Source organism: Magallana gigas, chromosome 9 (assembly GCF_963853765.1).
Source record: "Magallana gigas chromosome 9, xbMagGiga1.1, whole genome shotgun sequence".
NCBI classification, from domain to species: Eukaryota; Metazoa; Mollusca; class Bivalvia; order Ostreida; family Ostreidae; genus Magallana; species Magallana gigas.
Window position 1 is genome coordinate 40,681,338 of NC_088861.1, and position 9,161 is coordinate 40,690,498.

The 9,161-nt window shown below is 32.9% G+C and overlaps 1 long non-coding RNA gene across 1 annotated transcript; it reads left to right on the forward strand.

The window, feature by feature from the left end:
* The first annotated feature begins 1,225 nt into the window (after positions 1–1,225).
* Positions 1,226–2,798, forward strand: LOC117688209 (uncharacterized). Its single transcript, XR_010709801.1, has 3 exons — positions 1,226–1,485; positions 1,607–1,722; positions 2,279–2,798. It is a non-coding gene; the product is annotated as an uncharacterized lncRNA (long non-coding RNA).
* Positions 2,799–9,161: the final 6,363 nt, after the last annotated feature.

The window sequence follows — 9,161 nt, forward strand, 5'->3', positions numbered from 1 at the left end:
TCACAGTGTGACAGCGATCAATGGGTGTGCAATTACCTTATATGGTGTTTGTACGTCAAGTTCATATTGGATCTAGTAAAAAAAATTATTCAGACATATATATTCTCAATTTGGCCTGATTTGGCTCCTACTTCACATTAACAGAGCTTAGGGTTAATGGGGTGCAGTGACTTTTTAATTTGAACCACGTCAATGTGAAGGTCAAAGCAAATATCTTTATAATCAGTTTTGGACCGTAGATTATTTTGCATTTGCTTTATCTTGCTTAGGTTGAACAAAAATGCAAAAGGTCAAAGCAAAATTTTCTAAAATGCTTTTCATCCTATTGTCCATTATTTAAGCGGGGCTTTTTGAGATGGCCACCATCTCAACGTTGTATAGTTTTCCCTATTCTGAGGTTTTTCTGTCGGGGACAAAGAAATTTACAACAGACGCAGAAGGATAAGAATTTCCAAACGATGCTTGTCCTTGATGTTTCCACTTACCCACAATGCAATGAAAAATACCCTGATACCATAAAAAAATCTGAGGAGACACTGAGTGGCATGCACTAAGAAAACACTGCGAGATCCTGAGGTCGGCACTGAGGGTACTGGGAGACCGTGAGGATACTTTTAATTGAAAAACAAACTAAATTATGTAATTGAAATACAATTATAAAAAGATAATGTAATTAATTTTTAAATAATATTTTGGATTAAAAAAAATTTCATTTTAGTGACGTTGAACTTTAAGTAAGAAAAAGAATACATGTTTGGGTATGAACTAGATTGTATTGCCTGCCCAGATAGCAAGCTTACGTTGGCCCAACGTTGGCTTATGGTTGCAAGGTTGGCTACCTATCGCTGTTGGTAGAACGACGTTGGACCAACCTTGTATTCATCACTGTTGGTGCATTGGCATCGTTCCAATATTGGATCAACGTAGTTCATACAACGTTGGTACAGAAACATTGTACCAACGTTGGGCCAATATCAAATTGATCTCGGTGGGCGCGAATACACTGCACCGATGTCGGGCCGACGGACTAAAATGTGTTTTGAATTTTTATATAAATGATTATTTTAAAGATGAACAAAGTATATAATTTTAAAACTGGTGTGTCTTTGAAAAACTATTGACTGAAAGTCTTTTATAATTAAAGATCTTTAGATTAATTTAGATTTATATTATATTGAATACATTATAAATATATAACGGTTGCTATATAACGGTTGCTATAAATATAAATGTATTCAAATTAATTTCAGATTTAGAATTTTAGTTGTTTATTTTTTTTTTAAATGTACATGACTTTATTATGTGTGTCCATTATGAAGCATTTTACTTGTCTACACTTTGAATGAAATGCAGTATCAATGCATAGTAACTTTTCTGCACCCGTGAATGAAACATTACCGCCAAAAGAACTGTGATGTCTTTTTTGACAAATCCATCAGAGTAACTTGATCTTATGCTATCATCATGGCTGCCTGCAGGAATACTGTAAGTATGCAGATGTTCTTTTACAGAGTTTTATCATATATGGGTGATTATTATACAATAATCTTCTCAATACTTTAAAATGAAAATTTGAAAGCAAATTAAAGGCAATTTTCTTGTACAGACATCCTCCTGCTGATGTTCAAACTCGTGTACTCGGTGACATGGCTGTCTCCTATATTATTTGTGAAGATGAATAGAACCATGCAGTTTATCGGCTCAAGTTAAGGAACATCTAAGGTAACTAAATTTAATATTATGATAATATTCAATATTTAGGGTAGGAATTAAAGGCACAATTTTTTATCATTGATGTGAGATGATCAGAATATGTCAGGGCAAAATGATATAATTGTCCTCAATGCAGCTTTATTAAATACTTCTGTCGTGTGTTTGTATGATAAATCATCGGCATGATATGCTGATAATATTAGATCAGAAGCTGTTGGTATTGCACGGATCTAAAGAAGGTCGGATATATCCAGACCCCTGCGCCCCTGGCCTCTTCCCCGGAAAATTCAAATTGACTTATTCACAGTAAAAAAGCAGTAATATTGCAAAAAAAATTCTAATACACATATTGAAACTTTGCACAGTAAAATAGGCCCCCTTCCCGCAATCAAATTTATTGTTGGATTGAAAACTAAATTTAATAAGACACAATAATGTATTACATTTTTTTTTAAATTGTTATATATTGAAGATTTTTTCTGCATTAATTTTTTTATAATGTAAATGCATTTCTATTTAAATCAATTTATTTTTTCCATTTTACGATTATTTTTTTATTTTACAGCAGCATTTTGCGAAAACGGGCTTTTGAAGTTATCAACGAGGTCAGAACTAGAGAACTAAACTGGAACTGTACTAAAGATAGTGACCAAACGCATTTATTGTGATTCGTTATTCATCTAATTGGGAAAGGGGATGAATATAGGAGTAAAGAAAACAAATGAAGAAGATTTGAGGGATGTGGAAGTATATAGATCGACTATAAAAAGAACATTTGAAAATTTGAATATTGATTATATTTCTGTGAGAAAACAATGAAGTTTAGACTTACTGTTAATCTTTGTGAGATTGTTTTATAAGGACAAAGTTTGGGAAATATTGGTTGGATTAAATTGTTGCCCCAACATTGGGCCAACAATAAAACTGTCAGTCTACAGCCAATGGGCCAACGTCACGCCAGCGTGTTGGTGCAATGTTGCGCCGATGAGCAAAACTACATTGGGCCGATGTTATTTTCCGAAATTGGGCCCACATTAATGATAACACCGGGCCATCGCTGGGCCAATATAAGCTTGCTATCTGGGTGATTACATTAAGAATTCATTTCAAATAAATAAATACCCATGAACGGAAGAAATTTTCCTTTAAATAATTGTTCCCCAACTTTCCAAAACTGTTTAACAGAATCTGTGTATCTCATTTGATGCCCGTTTTCTAATGAAAACCATTCTACTTAATCAAAAATTAGGAGGAATGCAATATTTTTCATCGGCAATTTTTGATCATTTATCAGTCTGTTAAATTTGAGAAATATGATTTCTTGTTCATATTTCTGTAATGTTTCAACAACTTTGGGCTTCATTTTTTTTCAATAAAACGTTGGGTTGTTTGTTTTTCGTCTGATTGAAATAAAAGGTATTTAACATTCATTCTACTTTCATTTCAACTTCATGGCAGTTATGCACGTCCGTTTCACGATGGATTCAGATGTTAAAAATCCCCCCTCCCAAGGCATAAAACATTTTAATAAGATTTGGATTTACGTCAGTTTTGAAAAAAAATGAGCTAGCTGTCATTTATAAATTGATAGAACTGGGATGATAAACATACCTGTTTATTTTTCCCTGGATGATATATCTGTTTTTGATTTTGGTTGTAAAGGGGATAAGGGACAGTGTGCACTTCTATCTGACACTGTTGATATTCTCATTTTTTTTCCAATCCTGCCATTGTTACTTTTTTTTCTTTTAAGATTTCCGATGAAATTATTTTAAAATTCTTAAGAGTGGAGATTTATTTTGTATTTGTATTTTCTTGCATCTTTATTTTTAGTTCTTAATGCGGATGCTGTGACAATGGTCAAAAACTGCAACGAACGATTGAAATGATGAGTGGTTGCAGTAGCAACAAAAGTAAAATCTACCCATTTGTTATGCTGAGAGAAAAAAACCCAAAAATATCTGTTTTAAATGGAATTTTCTTTCCATATATCTGTGTTCTATGCTTTTTTTTTAATCTCTGTTGTTTTATTTTATTTTACACAGAGCTACGCTTACAGTTGATTAACAATATACCAGAGCTACCCATACACATATGTAAACGCTACCCGTCAAATAAACAAATATAAGTCCTATGTAAAAAGAAATCTTAAACACCAAGAAAAATACGACAAAATAAGCGATCGACCCTGTTAGCTTAATGCCTGACATCATAAGGAACAATTTTTTCAAGTTATAAATACGTTTTCTTGTAGAAAAGCGTCAGAAAACTCATATGTTGCTGTTTGCTGTAAAGGTGGGGACTGTTTAAATACAATCGTTACATTTTTAATTGGAAAACTCAAAAATAGTATACCTTTAATGAATACTTGCCAAATGGTGAGAATGTGTCACTTCAGAGACTATTGACGAATAAATTTCCATTCCCCTACAACAATACTGTACTACTTGTTCGCCCGCTTCGACGAACAGCGCTACCCAAAACTGTACAATTTCCGTTCCTTCACTGTGTAGGTGGGACTGCAGTGATGCTTTCTTAAAGATAGGTAATTTGGGTCTTAGTATTGCCCTATTTAAGTCTTTAGGTAAAAACAAACACGTAAGAAGGTGTTGCAAAACAGTGGGACTATTCCCTAACGTGGAAAGGACCTTTAAATATCCGTATCGCTTGAGAGCCAAATCTAAATATAGACACATTGCGTAGACAAAATAAACAAACATTTCACGCGCATTTCTATCGAACACGACAGTCACCAAATACAGTAAGAAAGATAACCATATACATATTTTCTGTATTCGAATGTTAACATATCTCAATTTGATATCTACTGTCCAGCGTGTTTAAAATATCATTCTTGAGATACATGAATAAATCTGATTCTGGCTCTTCAAAACCGTCAGAGTTGTAATTATAATCATCCTATGTTTCTATAGTATCTAAATAAACGCTAAATTTAGTTAAAAAGTACAAATTTTTCCGTACATATTTGCAGTAACCTATTGCTTCATCACCGATTCATACTTTCTAAAATGATTTTGTTTGCTTTCAACAACCTGTACACGTATCTTTGAAATCAGCATACCCATTTATTTCATAAAAAGGGTGAAAATCAACTTTCTACATTGATGCATACTAAGTACATTGTTTTGAAATCTCTTGTTCAGAAGGAAATGTGTTTCAAGTTTATAACGGGGACTTCACACAGTTAATGTTGAAAAAAAAAATTAGCAGGCATGCAAAATATTACTAGAGTTTAAAATAATTTTATTCTGACATTCTTAAATTATCTCTATACATTACCTTTCCATGCGATTAAAAGAAATAATTTTTTTTTTTTAAAATCCAACTTTTCCAGGATTCGAACCCAGTCAAAAATGTAATACACGGTTTTAATCTATTCTAACTGCGTAACCACTCGACTAAACTAGACATAAACTACTGAGGGAAAATTTAATACGTCATTTTTAGTTTTCAAAGGTATTAAGGATATTTTCCAAAAATGAGGTTTTTTAAAAAATATGCATCTTTGAAACAAAAATCGGAAGTGGCAATTTTTAAAAAATTGTCTTACTATAAACGTTAAGATTAAATTAATTTTGTTTCAAGGAGGCATTTTTCACAAAGATGAGGATTCCCCTTTTATATAGCGTGAATTCTGCTATTTTTAAATTTATTTCATGGTCTTAAATAAGTTAGTACAAACTTTCCAAATAAAATTCTACACTGCTTTATGTACAACGTTGCATGAAAAAAAGATTTACATCGAATTCTTTAACTTTGATTTTTCTATTTTTTCTGCAACTTCTTCAGGGAAAATTAGCATAGGAACTGCAACACCTTCTTTGTCCTTGGGCTTTTCGGCGGCGACTAAAAGTGAACTCGCCCTTTGATCTACCTTTTGTATAGTGTCAAGAGATTCCATTTTCTCTAGTTTGGATTTTAGATTTTATTTTGTCATGAAGAGCAGGGGTACCCTTCGTGATGGATGTACCGCTCGGTGCACGGTGGTGTTTATGTGTATAGAGCATTTACCTTAGAAAAACCAATACACTCAAAGACCTCCGAGACATCTGACATGACTCGACTTGCAATATTGTCTTCAGTTGTGTAAGTAAAATTAAGCTCTAAGCAACCAAGAAAAAGTGGTTACTATTGTAAGCAAACAGTTTTTCATTTGAGTGCTTCAGGTCATACATATGGGTTTGTTAACTTGTGAGTATGTATCTAACTTGAATTAGATTTACCCAAGTAAATCAGTGTTTTACACAAAACAAATTACCTAATGCTTGGTCAGTGTTGTGATTCGTCTCAATGATATAAAAATTCTGCTTCAGAATCTGATTGAAATCCTGACTGTAGTGGCCCGTCGGGCTAGTATATAATTATATTTACATTCTACTGTGTTTTTCCATTAAATTCCGTGATGTTTAAATGCCTCTAAATGCAACACCTATTCACTGCGTATGAATTTACGAGTAATTTACATAAGTAGTTCTCAAACAGTGATTCCTATGTTATCTGTTAAAAAAACATTGCATGAATGTTGTCAAAACACCATGTTTTATAATTATTCAACAAAAAAGTTGACTTTATTGTTAAAAACAACATTTCAAGAGTTATTTATCATGGATTATATTTTCATGCTCGTCGATCACATCTCAACAGTCTATGTGAAAACCAGTTTGAACCGGTTTTGCAAAACAGCTGTTCTTGCTGTTACTTACTCACTCCCTCCGTGATCTGCACTTTATATCGATTTATTTAAGTAAACAATTGATTTCTTCAGTAAGGGAATGTAAATATAAGCATTAAATGATTTATTTTTGACGTCGTCGTGTCAATAACCGCCGTCAGGTGAGCAAACAAATTATCATAACGCGCTAACGCGCGTTATTCAATTTGTCTGCTCACCTGACGGCAGTTATTGACACGACGACGTCAAAAATAAATCATTCAATGCTATAATAACGATGGTAAACAAAGTTAGGCATCATGCATAACGTCGACTAATTTTATGTACGACTTAACTATTATGCAAAATCAAGACGTCATTTGCTTTAACCAGGCCGAGTACAGAACGAGTACGGACGCTTTCGCGCAGCGTTTCATTTGTATTGTGACGTCATCGATTTGCATTGTTGACGGCATGGCGTAATAGTTTCAACTGCAGATATTCAGCGAAATTTGTTGAAAATAGCTCGTTTGATGCGTAAAATTGATTTTATGTTGTGGAATAAACATAAATGTCTCGAAGTATAAGCTATATTTGGGCTCGGGTCGAAATTGTGAAGAGGGTTCAGCAAGCCTAGCCCTCTCAAGTTTTCTTAACCCGCCTAAATATAGCTTAATTCATATATTTCAAGACAGAAACCATGTATTTTATATTAATGACCCTTAATATGTGATGTTATATATTTATTTGTTACTTAAATATGTCTGAATGTTTTAATAATTCAATAAAGATCACATTTTCCGCCTTTGTCAAATAAGAAATAGCCATTACCTGACAAATCTTGGAAATTGGGCATACAAAAATCAACTTTGATAAGACCCCTGGAACAAACCAGGAGGTAAAAGGGTTTTTTTATTTGACCATTTGATGCCTTTTAGCAATAACTTTAATATGTAGAACAGTAAAAGAAATCCCTAGGGCAAAAGTTTTTAAAAAAATGTGCAAAATTGATACATTTCAAGCAAAATCCCATAGAGTCCTATGTTAAAAATTAACAAACTTTAGTTGAGATGACCCCCTAAACAAACGGTGTGGAATGTTTTATTTTTTTTATCTTAAAAAAATAATTATATATGTAGAAATTCATGTAAAAGAAATCATGGGCAGAAAAAATTAGACCCGGCCTCGTTAATTCATTAGGCGTAGTAATCGCTTGCTGCATTCATTCAAAAATCTAGGGCAGAAAAAATTAGACCCGGCCTCGTTAATTCATTAGGCGTAGTAATCGCTTGCTGCATGATCATGATGATCTGGGGTTCTTTTTTCAAATATTGGGAAGTACCTGACGATAAGTAAGCGTAAACATTCGTTTTATCGATAATATTCAAATGTTAGTACATCCAGTTCAAATGATAATAAATAAAACCAACTGAGAAGCAGCAAGAAAAACTGAAACTGAAAAACGTATTTACCATTGCTTATAAAATAGCCAAACATGGTAAGCCATTCACAGACTTTGAACTCGACTGTGAGATTGTAAGATTTGTGTTGATTTAGGGGGAAATTATGTTAACTGATTTTATTGTATTAATTTTATAAAAAGTATTTATGGATGTTTTAAGAAAGAACTCATTAACGACATATTACAAAGTCTATTAACAGTGTTTTGGCGGATAAATCCACTGATCGATACTAGCACTAAATATTAACAATATTAGCAAGTATGAAAGAGTAAAAGCAATCTCCTGCAGAAGGGAATTTTTGATACATGCTCTTGTTACTGTTTGGTTTGCCAGATAATCTACGACAAATGCATTCAGAATATCGTGACACGCACATGGTTTGGCTCTTTATCGTGACTGCACATACCGTAATATGAAAAAGAACTGTCATCGAGCACATAGATATATATTCGCGCGATCTGTAAATCAATGTAACAAGATTTAGAATGTCATATTGAACGACTTACCTAAAGTTAAACACTAAGGTAACAGAAGACTGAAGAGTTCCAATTTGGAAAAGATTTTATGATAAAAATTATTTGTAACCAAAACAAAAGACGTACTTCTAATCAGAAATTTTACTTGCCCCGGGCAATCGGACAACCGTTAATTTCGATCCCTGCCATTGTTAAAGGTTTAGCAGGTATAAAGAAATACTACCATCGGTCTCCAAAAAGGAGAGAAATTAAAGCAGTTGCAAATATTATCAACACAGATTTGGCTAACATTCTAGATGTAAAGGAGGTAATCCTAATATCTATTTGTTCTTATAAAAAAAAACTTTAAAAATAATTAAACATTCCCTATCATAGCCAGACCGATTCTAACAGTATCACAGTCCTTCATACCAATATTTTCGAATTTTTGTAGGTGAGATGGTTTGCCAGTCAATCAAAGGCTCTGCTTGCATTGAAATCCAATTTTGATGTTATGGTGATCCATCTTAGTAAAGCAGCCACAAGAACAGATAAATATATAGGAAATGCTAAGAATTATTTACATAACTTGAAAAATGCTTACATGTTGAAGACCATGTATATGTTACTAGATATATTGGCAGATTTATTAAGTTTTTTCTCTTTGAAAATTTACAAAGTCATTTTGCTTCATAATCATTTAAAGCTGCTTGGTCCGATTTTTTATCAAATTTTATGCACGCTTTTAAACGATGGTTATGCTTAGTATATGTATAATAATAGACATTGCAGTTGTTTTCCCAGTCAATTAAGCCAAATTTCAATGAAGAAAAATACGTACACATTATTGCTAACAAA